Raw genomic sequence first — 15,293 nt, forward strand, 5'->3', positions numbered from 1 at the left:
AGAGAAATTTCTGTATCCGCAGTAGAATATGTTCTGAGTCGAGGACTGCGCGTCGCTGCTATGCCCCCACTGCCCACTAGATGTCAGTATCTGACTGCAGGAGCGATGGTCGCACAATGGTCACATTGTCACCGCGGTCACATGATCCGGTGACGCAGTCACTTTCCGAGTGACTTTTCATTATTTCTATCTGGGCCTCCATCCAGGAGAGGACCGCGCACCTGCACAGCACAGATAATCGGAGTGTCACCCTGAGGCGGTATTCCACATCCGTGTGACGGGTCCTGGGGTCGGTTTTACCCTCTGATATCGCACTGACCCGTAATGAATGTGTCGGCTTCTGCGGTCGCGAGGTCTCAGGACTCGGTTGTTCCTCCTCAGTTTTGCGGATCAGACTCAGCCATTATTGTTTCTGAGGATCTGTCAGCCCCAGAGGACACCGGTCACAGACTTTCTCCTTTATTCCCTCCGGCTTTCATCCGTTTATATCTGATCCTGTTAGGAGTTAATGGCTTCCGGATGTCTGCTCTTCATGGAGAAAATAAGATGAAAAAATCCTGAAGCATCGAAGAAGACCCCTGAGAACGGACGATCCGGAGTCTGGGGTACGGCGGTGCTCAGACGGGTGAATACTACCTACAGAGCAAGAAGACACCTGAGAACGGACGGTCCGGAGTCTGAGAGACGGTGATGCTCGGATGGGTGAATACGGCTATCATTGGGATCCTTCTCCGATATCACACAATCAACAAAGCGAGAGATGAGTGAACAATCCAAAGAACATTTATTCCAAACAAGTCAAAAGGTCCATAAAATAATCCACCACACAGAGGTAAAATAGTCCAGTAATGGCATAAATGTCCCGGGGATGAGTCGCAGTCCTCCAGCAGTCCTTTTCCAGGGAAATGGGGGTTTCTCAATGGCTCTCTGGGGTGTTGCCTGTAGCCGCAGCTTCTCCCCTAGAGGATGAATCTTCCTGCTCCTCTCTTCTCCTTCCTAGACTGACTGAATAATCTCCAAAATAAACAGAGTTTGGGTGGATACAAGGCCCCCCTCCGCCAGACCTCGGGACAGAAACACTACAGGGGGTTAAAACCCTGCAGACAGGAGAAATATTATATAGACTGGACAGAATACCAAGCCTAAAATAGGAACCTACACAACATAATACACAACCCCCCATATTCCTCCATCACAATCTCTCCCTCCTTCTGAATAAGTGAGTACACCATGAGCTCTACACAGACCTCTGGCCTCTGGATAGTCTATGGTTCTTGCCGGGACAGTCCATCAGCGTTCTGGTGTTGGCTTCCACGCTTGTATTGGATGGAGAAGCTGTGGATAGTCCCTTGTACAGCGGTAGGGTTGGAAGGACAGGCTTCCCTTTGTGTCCTCCTTCACTCAAACTGTTTCCTGCACCCACAAATCGGCATTGTAGATCTCCCACATCATTTCCTAGGAGAATGTCTGCAGGCAGCCGCTCATCACCCCAACCACACATTGCTTGACCCCAAAGACAAAGTCCAGGTCTACAGTCGCCTCCTTTGTCCTCCAGCCAATTCAATAACAATCCCTGGTCCCTGATGTATCGCCTCTGGCCGCACTACCCGGGGATCAGCTATTGTGAGAAATGCCCCAGAGTCACTAAATCCAATGACTCTCCGTCCATCCAGCACAACCTCCTGTAAGTGCTTACTCTGATGGTGAGAGGAACTCGGGGCTGTGGCTCGCACCCCATAAACCCCAAGTGGCCGACCCCGAGTGTTTGAGTCGTTAGGCAAGTCAACTTTAAGGGGTGAGAACTCTTCCCCCCTTGTATTTGGCTGCAGAGAATGAACAGGTCAATTTGGTGCACGGTCATTCCTCAATCGACCAGCAGGGCAAGTGTCTTGTAGATGCCCCGGCTGCCCACATCCATAACATCTCCTCTGTGTCGTGCTCCTTCCAATGTGCATTCTGGAGAAGGCAGGAGGAGAACCTGGTGACAGAGGCGGAGCCCATACACTCCAACAGGGGCATCTATGGTGCAGGGATCAGCGGTACACTCCAACAGGGGCATCTATGGTGCAGGGGTCAGCGGTGCACTCCAACAGGGGCATCTATGGTGCAGGGGTCAGCGGTACACTCCAACAGGGGCATCTATGGTGCAGGGGTCATCGGTGCACTACAACAGGGGCATCTATGGTGCAGGGGTCAGCGGTGCACTCCAACCGGGGCATCTATGGTGCAGGGGTCAGCGGTACACTCCAACAGGGGCATCTATGGTGCAGGGGTCAGTGGTACACTCCAACAGGGGCATCTATGGTGCAGGGGTCAGCGGTACACTCCAACAGGGGCATCTATGGTGCAGGGGGTCAGCGGTATACTCCAACAGGGGCATCTATGGTGCAGGGGTCAGCGGTATACTCCAACAGGGGCATCTATGGTGCAGGGGTCAGCGGTGCACTCCAACAGGGGCATCTATGGTGCAGGGGTCAGCGGTGCACTCCAACAGGGGCATCTATGGTGCAGGGTCAGCGGTACACTCCAACAGGGGCATCTATGGTGCAGGGGTCAGCGGTGCACTCCAACAGGGGCATCTATGGTGCAGGGGTCAGCGGTACACTCCAACAGGGGCATCTATGGTGCAGGGGTCAGCGGGTACACTCCAACAGGGGCATCTATGGTGCAGGGGTCAGCGGTGCACTCCAACAGGGGCATCTATGGTGCAGGGGTCAGCGGTACACTCCAACAGGGGCATCTATGGTGCAGGGGTCAGCGGTACACTCCAACAGGGGCATCTATGGTGCAGAGGTCAGCGGCACACTCCAACAGGGGCATCTATGGTGCAGGGGTCAGCGGTACACTCCAACAGGGGCATCTATGGTGCAGGGGTCAGCGGCACACTCCGGCGCAGGTGGTGGTAACTCTTCCTCAGGCGGGATGGAATGCACAAAATGCATCGGACGAGATGGAGGTGCGTGGGGGTCCCTCCGAGTTCTTGTGGGACAACTGGATTTTAGGTGTCCAGGTTGCCCGCACCCATAACATCTCCTCTCTGTGATCCTCCCAGAGCGTGGTCGGAACTGTTGGGGCCCAGGATTGTGAGCCGTGGTTGTCATCGGCCTGTGGCTGGTTGGAGGGGCAGATATAACTGGAGGGGGCCGGGGAGCAGGAGCAGGGGTGCGGCTGGGTGGAGGGGCAGATATAACTGGAGAGGGCCGGGGAGCAGGAGCAGGGTGCGGCTGGGTGGAGGGGCAGATATAACTGGAGAGGGCCGGGGAGCAGGAGCAGGGTGCGGCTGGGTGGAGGGGCAGATTTAACTGGAGAGGGCCGGGGGGCAGGAGCAGACTGTGGCTGGTTGGAGGGGCAGAAATAACTGGAGGGGGTGGGGGGCAGGAGCAGGGCTGTGGCTGGGTGGAGGGGCAGATATAACTGGAGGGGGTGGGGGGGCAGGAGCAGGCTGTGGCTGGGTGGAGGGGCAGATATAAATGGAGGGGGCCGGGGGGCAGGAGCAGGGTGCGGCTGGGTGGAGGGGCAGATATAACTGGAGGGGGCCGGGGAGCAGGAGCAGGCTGTGGCTGGGTGGAGGGGCAGATATAACTGGAGGGGGCCGGGGAGCAGGAGCAGGGTGCGGCTGGTTGGAGGGGCAGATATAACTGGAGGGGGCCGGGGCAGGAGCAGGGTGTGGCTGGGTGGAGGGGCAGATATAACTGGAGGGGCCGGGGAGCAGGAGCAGGCTGTGGCTGGTTGGAGGGGCAGATATAACTGGAGGGGGCCGGGGAGCAGGAGCAGGGTGCGGCTGGTTGGAAGGGCAGATATAACTGGAGAGGGCCGGGGGGCAGGAGCAGGCTGTGGCTGGGTGGAGGGGCAGATATAACTGGAGGGGGCCGGGGAGCAGGAGCAGGGTGTGGCTGGTTGGAAGGGCAGATATAACTGGAGAGGGCCGGGGGGCAGGAGCAGGCTGTGGCTGGTTGGAGGGGCAGATATAACTGGAGGGGGCCGGGGAACAGGAGCAGGCTATGGCTGGGTGGAGGGGCAGTTATAACTGGAGGGGGCCGGGGAGCAGGAGCAGGGTGCGGCTGGGTGGAGGGGCAGATATAACTGGAGGGGGCCCGGGGAGCAGGAGCAGGCTGTGGCTGAGTGGAGGAGCAGATATAACTGGAGGGGGCCGGGGAGCAGGAGCAGGCTGTGGCTGGGTGGAGGGGCAGTTATAACTGGAGGGGGCCGGGGAACAGGAGCAGGCTATGGCTGGGTGGAGGGGCAGTTATAACTGGAGAAGGCCGGGGGGCAGGAGCAGGCTGTGGCTGGGTGGAGGGGCAGATATAACTGGAGGGGGCCGGGGAGCAGGAGCAGGGTGCGGCTGGGTGGAGGGGCAGATATAACCGGAGAGGGCCGGGGGGCAGGAGCAGGCTGTGGCTGGTTGGGGGGGCAGATATAACTGGAGAGGGCCAGGGGGCAGGAGCAGGCTGTGGCTGGGTGGAGGGCAGATATAACTGGAGGGGGCCGGGGAGCAGGAGCAGGCTGTGGCTGGGTGGAGGGCCAGATATAACTGGAGAGGGCCGGGGAGCAGGAGCAGGCTGTGGCTGGGTGGAGGGGCAGATATAACTGGAGGGGGGCCGGGGGGCAGGAGCAGGCTGTGGCTGGGTGGAGGGGCAGATATAACTGGAGGGGGCCGGGGGGCAGGAGCAGGCTGTGGCTGGTTAGAGGGGCAGATATAACTGGAGGGGGCCGGGGAGCAGGAGCAGGCTGTGGCTGGGTGGAGGGGCAGATATAACTGGAGAGGGCCGGGGGCAGGAGCAGGCTGTGGCTGGGTGGAGGGGCAGATATAACTGGAGGGGGTCGGGGGGCAGGAGCAGGCTGTGTCTTATTGTCCAGAAGCCCCCTCCATTGTGGTCGGATAGTAAGGGCCTCATCAGCCAGGGCTGCAGCTCTATACAAGGTGCATGGGGTGCGTTCTCTGACCCATTCCCGTATTTCTGAGGGACACTTGTACAGAAATTGTTCTATAAGAAATACCTGTATAACGTCTCCACAGTGAAGGCGTCTTCCGCTTCCAGCCATCTCCGACATGCCTGGGACATCTTATGGGCACACATCCTAAACGATCCCCCCGTGGAGCATGGGGGTCTCGGAGCTGGGCCCTGTGTGAGTCTGGGGTGATGGTAATCCAGGATAGTCCGCTTTACAATGTTGTAATCCCGGTTCTGTTGTGAGGCAATGGTGTGATAAGCCTCTGCCAGGCTCCGTTCAGGGGTCCCCACTAACAAACGCCTCCAGCCAGAGCGGGGCACCTCCATCACCGCACACCGCTGCTCAAAGTCCTTGAAGAACCCCTCCACATCTCCGGAAGCCTCATCAAATGGCTTGAAGACCCCCTGGGTGATCCGCACAGGCTCCCGGATCACTGGGTTTACACTCACATTACTCCCTCTGCCGGACTCCATTGCTTCTAGTCTCCTCTGTGCTCGGCGAGCAGCCTCCTCCTTATACTCCTGAGATACACCGGGGCCAAGAGCCGCCATCTCTTCTTCATACCACACCAAACTCTGGCTTTTTGGGGCAGGGATCCCCGTCCCCAGCGCTTGTCCACCAGACATCTGGGAGGAGGTGGACTGGCTCTCATCCACAAGTAGATCAATTAAGGCTTCTTTACTCAGTCCCTGGTAGCTCAAGCCCAGATCTCTGGCTCTCTCCTTTAGACTGTAAGCAGTCCAGTTTCTGTACTCACTCTGTGGGTGGATTTCCATTAGGCTGCGCTCTGTTGATCCCACCGCTGCCACCAGTTGTCACGGGGTCCTTCTCCCATATCACACAATCAACAGAGCGAGCGATGGCAGTACATGCCAAAGAACCTTATTCCAAGCAAGTCAGCAGATCCATAACATAATCCACTAAACAGAGGGTAAAATAGTCCAGTAATGGCATAAATGTCCCGGGGATCAGTCACAATCCTCCAGCAATTTTCTCCAGGGAAATCGGTATTTTCCAATGGCTCTGTGGGGTGCTGCCTGTAGCCTCAGCTTCTCCCCCAGAGGATGAATCTTCCTGCTTGTCTCTTCTCCTTCCCAGCCTGACTGAATAATCCCCCAGGTAAACAGAGTTTGGGTGGATTCCAGGCCCCCCTCCCCCAGACCTAGGGACAGAAGCAGTGCAGGGGGATATAACCCTGCAGACAGGACAAATACATACAATGGACAGAGCACCACGCCTAAAATGCGAATCTACACAAAATTATACACAACCCCCCATATTCCACCATCACAGCGGCTTACAGAGCAAGAAGACACCTGAAAACGGACAGTCCGGAGTGTAGGGGGTCGGCGGCGCTCAGACGGGTGAATGTGGCCTACAGAGCAAGAAGACACCTGAAAACGGACAGTCCGGAGTGTAGGGGGTCGGCGGCGCTCAGACGGGTGAATGTGGCCTACAGAGCAAGAAGACACCTGACAGGTTTTTTCCCAGACTTTGACATTCCCTTTTGAAATAAAACAGCCGTGTGTAAAATACAAGCAGCGTATACTCTGTATATAGCAGTATACGTGCGGAGAGCCAAACTGCCCAATCAGTGACCTCCATTACACTCCTTACTCAGGCCCGTCTGCCCTGCTGGACCCGAGCACTTACTGCTCACACAACACTAATAATGACCAGCACTAATAAGATTGTGCTTGCTGTCAGTGAATGAGAACCTCTACTTCCATGCAGGGACAGTCCTGTACACACCTGAATCCAGTGTAGAAGAGGTGACACTGATACATTGTAACAAACCCCCAGATCTGAGCAGCTGCTGCTGATGTTACACCTCCACCAATAACCAGGATCTGAGCATTTACTGGAGACCAGCGTCACCTCATCCTGGGTCCAACACACCATGCCACCAAGTCCAGGGGGGAACAGGATCCGAACAGAGCGAGACCCCAAAAGTACAACAGGTGTGATACTGTCTGCTGGTCTCTGACTAAGGCTACTTTCACACATCCGGTTTGAGCACTGCGGCTCAATCCGGCTGTGAAACCTATGCAACGAAAACACCGCATCCTTTGCATAAGTTTTTACATGCGGCCGGTCCGTTTTTTTCCGGTTGCGGCATGCTACTGAGCATGCGCAGTGGAAGAAACCGCATGCGGCGGCCAGATGCGTTTTTTTCCGCATCGCGTCCATAGGCATGCATTCAAAATGCGCCGCAGCAGCCGGATGCGGCGCGATGCGTTTTTTTTTTGCCGGAGCTAAAAACGTTGCAGGCAATGTTCCATCCGGCCACGGCATCGGCTAAATCTGCCGCATGCGGCAAAAACAGGACCGAACGCAAGCCCCTGCGGCACAATACGGCACTAATGTAAGTCTATGCAAAAGAACCCCGCAACCGGCGGCAAAAAAAAACGGTTGCGGTTTTCTGCAGAGCGCCGTATTGTGCCGCAGAGCAAAAAACGGATGTGTGAAAGTAGCCTAAGGAGGTGATCCTCCAAAACGCGTACCTGTTGATAATTGCCACTTGGTTTTATACATATGGAATGACCTTTTAAATCATTTGGAATAAAGAAATTCGTTTTTTAAAATAATCTGGAACCTGGATGCTGGAAATTCCTTTCTTCATTGTCTGCTGAGCCGTGTATCTAATCCTCTCCTGTGTGATACTGTCTGCTGAGCTGTGTATCTAATCCTCTCCTGTGTGATACTGTCTGCTGAGCTGTGTATCTAATCCTCTCCTGTGTGATACTGTCTGCTGAGCTGTGTATCTAATCCTCTCCTGTGTGATACTGTCTGCTGAGCTGTGTATCTAATCCTCTCCTGTGTGATACTGTCTGCTGAGCAGTGTATCTAATCCTCTCCTGTGTGATACTGTCTGCTGAGCTGTGTATCTAATCCTCTCCTGTGTGATACTGTCTGCTGAGCAGTGTATCTAATCCTCTCCTGTGTGATACTGTCTGCTGAGCTGTGTATCTAATCCTCTCCTGTGTGATACTGTCTGCTGAGCTGTGTATCTAATCCTCTCCTGTGTGATACTGTCTGCTGAGCTGTGTATCTAATCCTCTCCTGTGTGATACTGTCTGCTGAGCAGTGTATCTAATCCTGTCCTGTGTGATACTGTCTGCTGAGTTGTGTATCTAATCCTCTCCTGTGTGATACTGTCTGCTGAGCCGTGTATCTAATCCTCTCCTGTGTGATACTGTCTGCTGAGCTGTGTATCTAATCCTCTCCTGTGTGATACTGTCTGCTGAGCTGTGTATCTAATCCTCTCCTGTGTGATACTGTCTGCTGAGCTGTGTATCTAATCCTCTCCTGTGTGATACTGTCTGCTGAGCCGTGTATCTAATCCTCTCCTGTGTGATACTGTCTGCTGAGCTGTGTATTTAATCCTGTCCTGTGTGATACTGTCTGCTGAGCAGTGTATCTAATCCTCTCCTGTGTGATACTGTCTGCTGAGCTGGGTATTTAATCCTGTCCTGTGTGATACTGTCTGCTGAGCCGTGTATCTAATCCTCTCCTGTGTGATACTGTCTGCTGAGCTGTGTATTTAATCCTCTCCTGTGTGATACTGTCTGCTGAGCTGTGTATTTAATCCTGTCCTGTGTGATACTGTCTGCTGAGCTGTGTATCTAATCCTCTCCTGTGTGATACTGTCTGCTGAGCTGTGTATCTAATCCTCTCCTGTGTGATACTGTCTGCTGAGCTGTGTATCTAATCCTCTCCTGTGTGATACTGTCTGCTGAGCTGTGTATCTAATCCTCTCCTGTGTGATACTGTCTGCTGAGCCATGTATCTAATCCTCTCCTGTGTGATACTGTCTGCTGAGCTGTGTATTTAATCCTGTCCTGTGTGATACTGTCTGCTGAGCAGTGTATCTAATCCTCTCCTGTGTGATACTGTCTGCTGAGCTGGGTATTTAATCCTGTCCTGTGTGATACTGTCTGCTGAGCCGTGTATCTAATCCTCTCCTGTGTGATACTGTCTGCTGAGCTGTGTATTTAATCCTCTCCTGTGTGATACTGTCTGCTGAGCTGTGTATTTAATCCTGTCCTGTGTGATACTGTCTGCTGAGCTGTGTATCTAATCCTGTCCTTTGTGATACTGTCTGCTGAGCTGTGTATCTAATCCTCTCCTGTGTGATACTGCCTGCTGAGCTGTGTATTTAATCCTGTCCTGTGTGATACTGTCTGCTGAGCCGTGTATCTAATCCTGTCCTGTGTGATACTGTCTGCTGAGCTGTTTATATAATCCTCTCCTGTGTGATACTGTCTGCTGAGCTCTGTATCTAATCCTCTACTGTGTGATACTGTCTGCTGAGCTGTGTATCTAATCCTCTACTGTCTGTTGAGTTGTGTATGTAATCCTCTCCTATGTGATACTGTCTGCTGAGCTGTGTATCTAATCCTCTCCTGTGTGATACTGTCTGCTGAGCTGTGTATCCAATCCTCTCCTGTGTGATACTGTCTGCTGAGCTGTGTATCTAATCCTGTCCTGTGTGATACTGTCTGCTGAGTTGTGTATCTAATCCTCTCCTGTGTGATACTGTCTGCTGAGCTGTGTATCTAATCCTCTCCTGTGTGATACTATCTGCTAAGTTGTGTATCTAATCCTCTCCTGTGTGATACTATCTGCTGAGTTGTGTATCTAATCCTCTCCTGTGTGATACTGTCTGCTGAGCTGTGTATCTAATCCTCTCCTGTGTGATACTGTCTGCTGAGCCGTGTATCTAATCCTCTCCTGTGTGATACTGTCTACTGAGCCGTGTATCTAATCCTCTCCTGTGTGATACTGTCTGCTGAGCCGTGTATCTAATCCTCTCCTGTTTGATACTGTCTGCTGAGCTGTGTATCTTATCCTCTGCTGTGTGATACTGTCTACTGAGCCGTGTATCTAATCCTCTCCTGTGTGATACTGTCTGCTGAGCTGTGTATCTAATCCTCTCCTGTGTGATACTGTCTACTGAGCCGTGTATCTAATCCTCTCCTGTGTGATACTGTCTGCTGAGCTGTGTATTTAATCCTGTCCTGTGTGATACTGTCTGCTGAGCCGTGTATCTAATCCTCTCCTGTGTGATACTGTCTGCTGAGCTGTGTATTTAATCCTCTCCTGTGTGATACTGTCTGCTGAGCTGTGTATCTAATCCTGTCCTTTGTGATACTGTCTGCTGAGCTGTGTATTTAATCCTCTCCTGTGTGATACTGTCTGCTGAGCTGTGTATCTAATCCTGTCCTTTGTGATACTGCCTGCTGAGCTGTGTATTTAATCCTGTCCTGTGTGATAATGTCTGCTGAGCTGTGTATCTAATCATCTCCTGTGTGATACTGTCTGCTGAGTTGTGTATCTAATCCTCTTGTGTGATACTGTCTGCTGAGCCGTGTATCTAATCCTGTCCTGTGTGATACTGTCTTCTGAGCCGTGTATCTAATCCTCTCCTGTGTGATACTGTCTTGAGTTGTGTATCTAATCCTCTCCTGTGTGATACTATCTGCTGAGTTGTGTATCTAATCCTCTCCTGTGTGATACTGTCTGCTGAGTTGTGTATCTAATCCTCTCCTGTGTGATACTGTTTTCTGAGCTGTATATCTAATCCTGTCCTGTGTGATACTGTCTGCTGAGCCGTGTATCTAATCCTGTCCTGTGTGATACTGTCTGCTGAGCTGTGTATCTAATCCTCTCCTGTCTGATACTGTCTGCTGAGCTGTGTATCTAATCCTCTCCTGTGTGATACTGTCTACTGAGCCGTGTATCTAATCCTCTCCTGTGTGATACTGTCTGCTGAGATGTGTATCTAATCCTCTCCTGTGTGATACTGTCTACTGAGCCGTGTATCTAATCCTCTCCTGTGTGATACTGTCTGCTGAGCTGTGTATCTAATCCTCTCCTGTGTGATACTGTCTGCTGAGCTGTGTATTTAATCCTGTCCTGTGTGATACAGTCTGCTGAGCTGTGTATCTAATCCTCTCCTGTGTGATACTGTCTGCTGAGCTGTGTATCTAATCCTCTCCTGTGTGATACTGTCTGCTGAGCTGTGTATCTAATCCTCTCCTGTGTGATACTGTCTGCTGAGCAGTGTATCTAATCCTCTCCTGTGTGATACTGTCTGCTGAGCCGTGTATCTAATCCTCTCCTGTGTGATATTGTCTGCTGAGCTGTGTATCCAATCCTCTCCTGTGTGATACTGTCTGCTGAGCTGTGTATCTAATCCTGTCCTGTGTGATACTGTCTGCTGAGTTGTGTATCTAATCCTCTCCTGTGTGATACTGTCTGCTGAGCTGTGTATCTAATCCTCTCCTGTGTGATACTATCTGCTAAGTTGTGTATCTAATCCTCTCCTGTGTGATACTATCTGCTGAGTTGTGTATCTAATCCTCTCCTGTGTGATACTGTCTGCTGAGCTGTGTATCTAATCCTCACCTGTGTGATACTGTCTGCTGAGCCGTGTATCTAATCCTCTCCTGTGTGATACTGTCTACTGAGCCGTGTATCTAATCCTCTCCTGTGTGATACTGTCTGCTGAGCCGTGTATCTAATCCTCTCCTGTTTGATACTGTCTGCTGAGCTGTGTATCTTATCCTCTGCTGTGTGATACTGTCTACTGAGCCGTGTATCTAATCCTCTCCTGTGTGATACTGTCTGCTGAGCTGTGTATCTAATCCTCTCCTGTGTGATACTGTCTACTGAGCCGTGTATCTAATCCTCTCCTGTGTGATACTGTCTGCTGAGCTGTGTATTTAATCCTGTCCTGTGTGATACTGTCTGCTGAGCCGTGTATCTAATCCTCTCCTGTGTGATACTGTCTGCTGAGCTGTGTATTTAATCCTCTCCTGTGTGATACTGTCTGCTGAGCTGTGTATCTAATCCTGTCCTTTGTGATACTGTCTGCTGAGCTGTGTATTTAATCCTCTCCTGTGTGATACTGTCTGCTGAGCTGTGTATCTAATCCTGTCCTTTGTGATACTGCCTGCTGAGCTGTGTATTTAATCCTGTCCTGTGTGATAATGTCTGCTGAGCTGTGTATCTAATCATCTCCTGTGTGATACTGTCTGCTGAGTTGTGTATCTAATCCTCTTGTGTGATACTGTCTGCTGAGCCGTGTATCTAATCCTGTCCTGTGTGATACTGTCTTCTGAGCCGTGTATCTAATCCTCTCCTGTGTGATACTGTCTTGAGTTGTGTATCTAATCCTCTCCTGTGTGATACTATCTGCTGAGTTGTGTATCTAATCCTCTCCTGTGTGATACTGTCTGCTGAGTTGTGTATCTAATCCTCTCCTGTGTGATACTGTTTTCTGAGCTGTATATCTAATCCTGTCCTGTGTGATACTGTCTGCTGAGCCGTGTATCTAATCCTGTCCTGTGTGATACTGTCTGCTGAGCTGTGTATCTAATCCTCTCCTGTCTGATACTGTCTGCTGAGCTGTGTATCTAATCCTCTCCTGTGTGATACTGTCTACTGAGCCGTGTATCTAATCCTCTCCTGTGTGATACTGTCTGCTGAGATGTGTATCTAATCCTCTCCTGTGTGATACTGTCTACTGAGCCGTGTATCTAATCCTCTCCTGTGTGATACTGTCTGCTGAGCTGTGTATCTAATCCTCTCCTGTGTGATACTGTCTGCTGAGCTGTGTATTTAATCCTGTCCTGTGTGATACAGTCTGCTGAGCTGTGTATCTAATCCTCTCCTGTGTGATACTGTCTGCTGAGCTGTGTATCTAATCCTCTCCTGTGTGATACTGTCTGCTGAGCTGTGTATCTAATCCTGTCCTGTCTGTTGAGTTGTGTATCTAATCCTCTCCTGTGTGATACTGTCTGCTGAGCTGTGTATCTAATCCTCTCCTGTGTGATACTGTCTGCTGAGCAGTGTATCTAATCCTCTCCTGTGTGATACTGTCTGCTGAGCTGTGTATCTAATCCTCTCCTGTGTGATATTGTCTGCTGAGCTGTGTATCTAATCCTCTCCTGTCTGATACTGTCTGCTGAGCTGTGTATCTAATCCTCTCCTGTGTGATACTGTCTACTGAGCCGTGTATCTAATCCTCTCCTGTGTGATACTGTCTGCTGAGATGTGTATCTAATCCTCTCCTGTGTGATACTGTCTACTGAGCCGTGTATCTAATCCTCTCCTGTGTGATACTGTCTGCTGAGCTGTGTATCTAATCCTCTCCTGTGTGATACTGTCTGCTGAGCTGTGTATTTAATCCTGTCCTGTGTGATACAGTCTGCTGAGCTGTGTATCTAATCCTCTCCTGTGTGATACTGTCTGCTGAGCTGTGTATCTAATCCTCTCCTGTGTGATACTGTCTGCTGAGCTGTGTATCTAATCCTGTCCTGTCTGTTGAGTTGTGTATCTAATCCTCTCCTGTGTGATACTGTCTGCTGAGCTGTGTATCTAATCCTCTCCTGTGTGATACTGTCTGCTGAGCAGTGTATCTAATCCTCTCCTGTGTGATACTGTCTGCTGAGCTGTGTATCTAATCCTCTCCTGTGTGATATTGTCTGCTGAGCTGTGTATCTAATCCTGACCTGTCTGTTGAGTTGTGTATCTAATCCTCTCCTGTGTGATACTGTCTGCTGAGCTGTGTAACTAATCCTCTCCTGTGTGATACTGTCTGCTGAGCTGTGTATCTAATCCTGTCCTGTCTGTTGAGTTGTGTATCTAATCCTCTCCTGTGTGATACTGTCTGCTGAGCTGTGTATCTAATCCTCTCCTGTGTGATACTATCTGCTGAGTTGGGTATCTAATCCTCTCCTGTGTGATACTGTCTACTGAGCCGTGTATCTAATCCTCTCCTGTGTGATACTGTCTGCTGAGCCATGTATCTAATCCTCTCCTGTTTGATACTGTCTGCTGAGCTGTGTATCTAATCCTCTCCTGTGTGATACTGTCTGCTGAGCTGTGTATCTAATCCTCTCCTGTGTGATACTGTCTACTGAGCCGTGTATCTAATCCTCTCCTGTGTGATACTGTCTGCTGAGCCGTGTATCTAATCCTCTCCTGTATGATACTGTCTACTGAGCCGTGTATCTAATCCTCTCCTGTGTGATATTTTCTGCTGAGCCGTGTATCTAGTCCTATCCTGTGTGATACTGTCTGCTGAGCTGTGTATCTAATCCTCTCCTGTGTGATACTGTCTGCTGAGCTGTGTATCTAATCCTCTCCTGTGTGATACTTTCTGCTGAGCAGTGTATCTAATCCTCTCCTGTGTGATACTGTCTGCTGAGCCGTGTATCTAATCCTCTCCTGTGTGATACTGTCTGCTGAGCTGTGTATCTAATCCTCTCCTGTGTGATACTGTCTGCTGAGCAGTGTATCTAATCCTCTCCTGTGTGATACTGTCTGCTGAGCTGTGTATCTAATCCTCTCCTGTGTGATACTGTATGCTGAGCTGTGTATCTAATCCTCTCCTGTGTGATACTGTCTGCTGAGCTGTGTATCTAATCCTCTCCTGTGTGATACTGTCTGCTGAGCTGTGTATCTAATCCTCTCCTGTGTGATACTATCTGCTGAGTTGGGTATCTAATCCTCTCCTGTGTGATACTGTCTGCTGAGCCATGTATCTAATCCTCTCCTGTTTGATACTGTCTGCTGAGCTGTGTATCTAATCCTCTCCTGTGTGATACTGTCTGCTGAGCTGTGTATCTAATCCTCTCCTGTGTGATATTGTCTACTGAGCCGTGTATCTAATCCTCTCCTGTGTGATACTGTCTGCTGAGCCGTGTATCTAATCCTCTCCTGTATGATACTGTCTACTGAGCCGTGTATCTAATCCTCTCCTGTGTGATACTTTCTGCTGAGCCGTGTATCTAGTCCTATCCTGTGTGATACTGTCTGCTGAGCTGTGTATCTAATCCTCTCCTGTGTGATACTGTCTGCTGAGCTGTGTATCTAATCCTCTCCTGTGTGATACTGTCTGCTGAGCCGTGTATCTAATCCTCTCCTGTGTGATACTGTCTGCTGAGGTGTGTATCTAATCCTCTCCTGTGTGATACTGTCTGCTGAGCCGTGTATCTAATCCTCTCCTGTGTGATACTGTCTGCTGAGCTGTGTATCTAATACTCTCCTGTGTGATACTGTCTGCTGAGCCGTGTATCTAATCCTCTCCTGTGTGATACTGTCTGCTGAGCCGTGTATCTAATCCTCTCCTGTGTGATACTGTCTGCTGAGCCGTGTATCTAATCCTCTCCTGTGTGATACTGTCTGCTGAGGTGTGTATCTAATCGTCTCCTGTGTGATACTGTCTGCTGAGCTGTGTATCTAATCCTCTCCTGTGTGATACTGTCTGCTGAGCCGTGTATCTAATCCTCTCCTGTGTGATACTGTCTGCTGAGCTGTGTATCTAATAC

At 50.8% G+C, this 15,293-nt stretch overlaps 1 protein-coding gene across 1 annotated transcript in view; it reads right to left on the reverse strand.

Annotated features, from left to right (window-relative positions):
- The window catches only part of ARAP1 (ArfGAP with RhoGAP domain, ankyrin repeat and PH domain 1), a 182,279-nt gene that overhangs the window by 38,729 nt on the left and 128,257 nt on the right, over positions 1–15,293 (reverse strand).

This window comes from Anomaloglossus baeobatrachus, chromosome 2, assembly GCF_048569485.1.
Source record: "Anomaloglossus baeobatrachus isolate aAnoBae1 chromosome 2, aAnoBae1.hap1, whole genome shotgun sequence".
In the NCBI taxonomy this organism is placed as follows: domain Eukaryota; kingdom Metazoa; phylum Chordata; class Amphibia; order Anura; family Aromobatidae; genus Anomaloglossus; species Anomaloglossus baeobatrachus.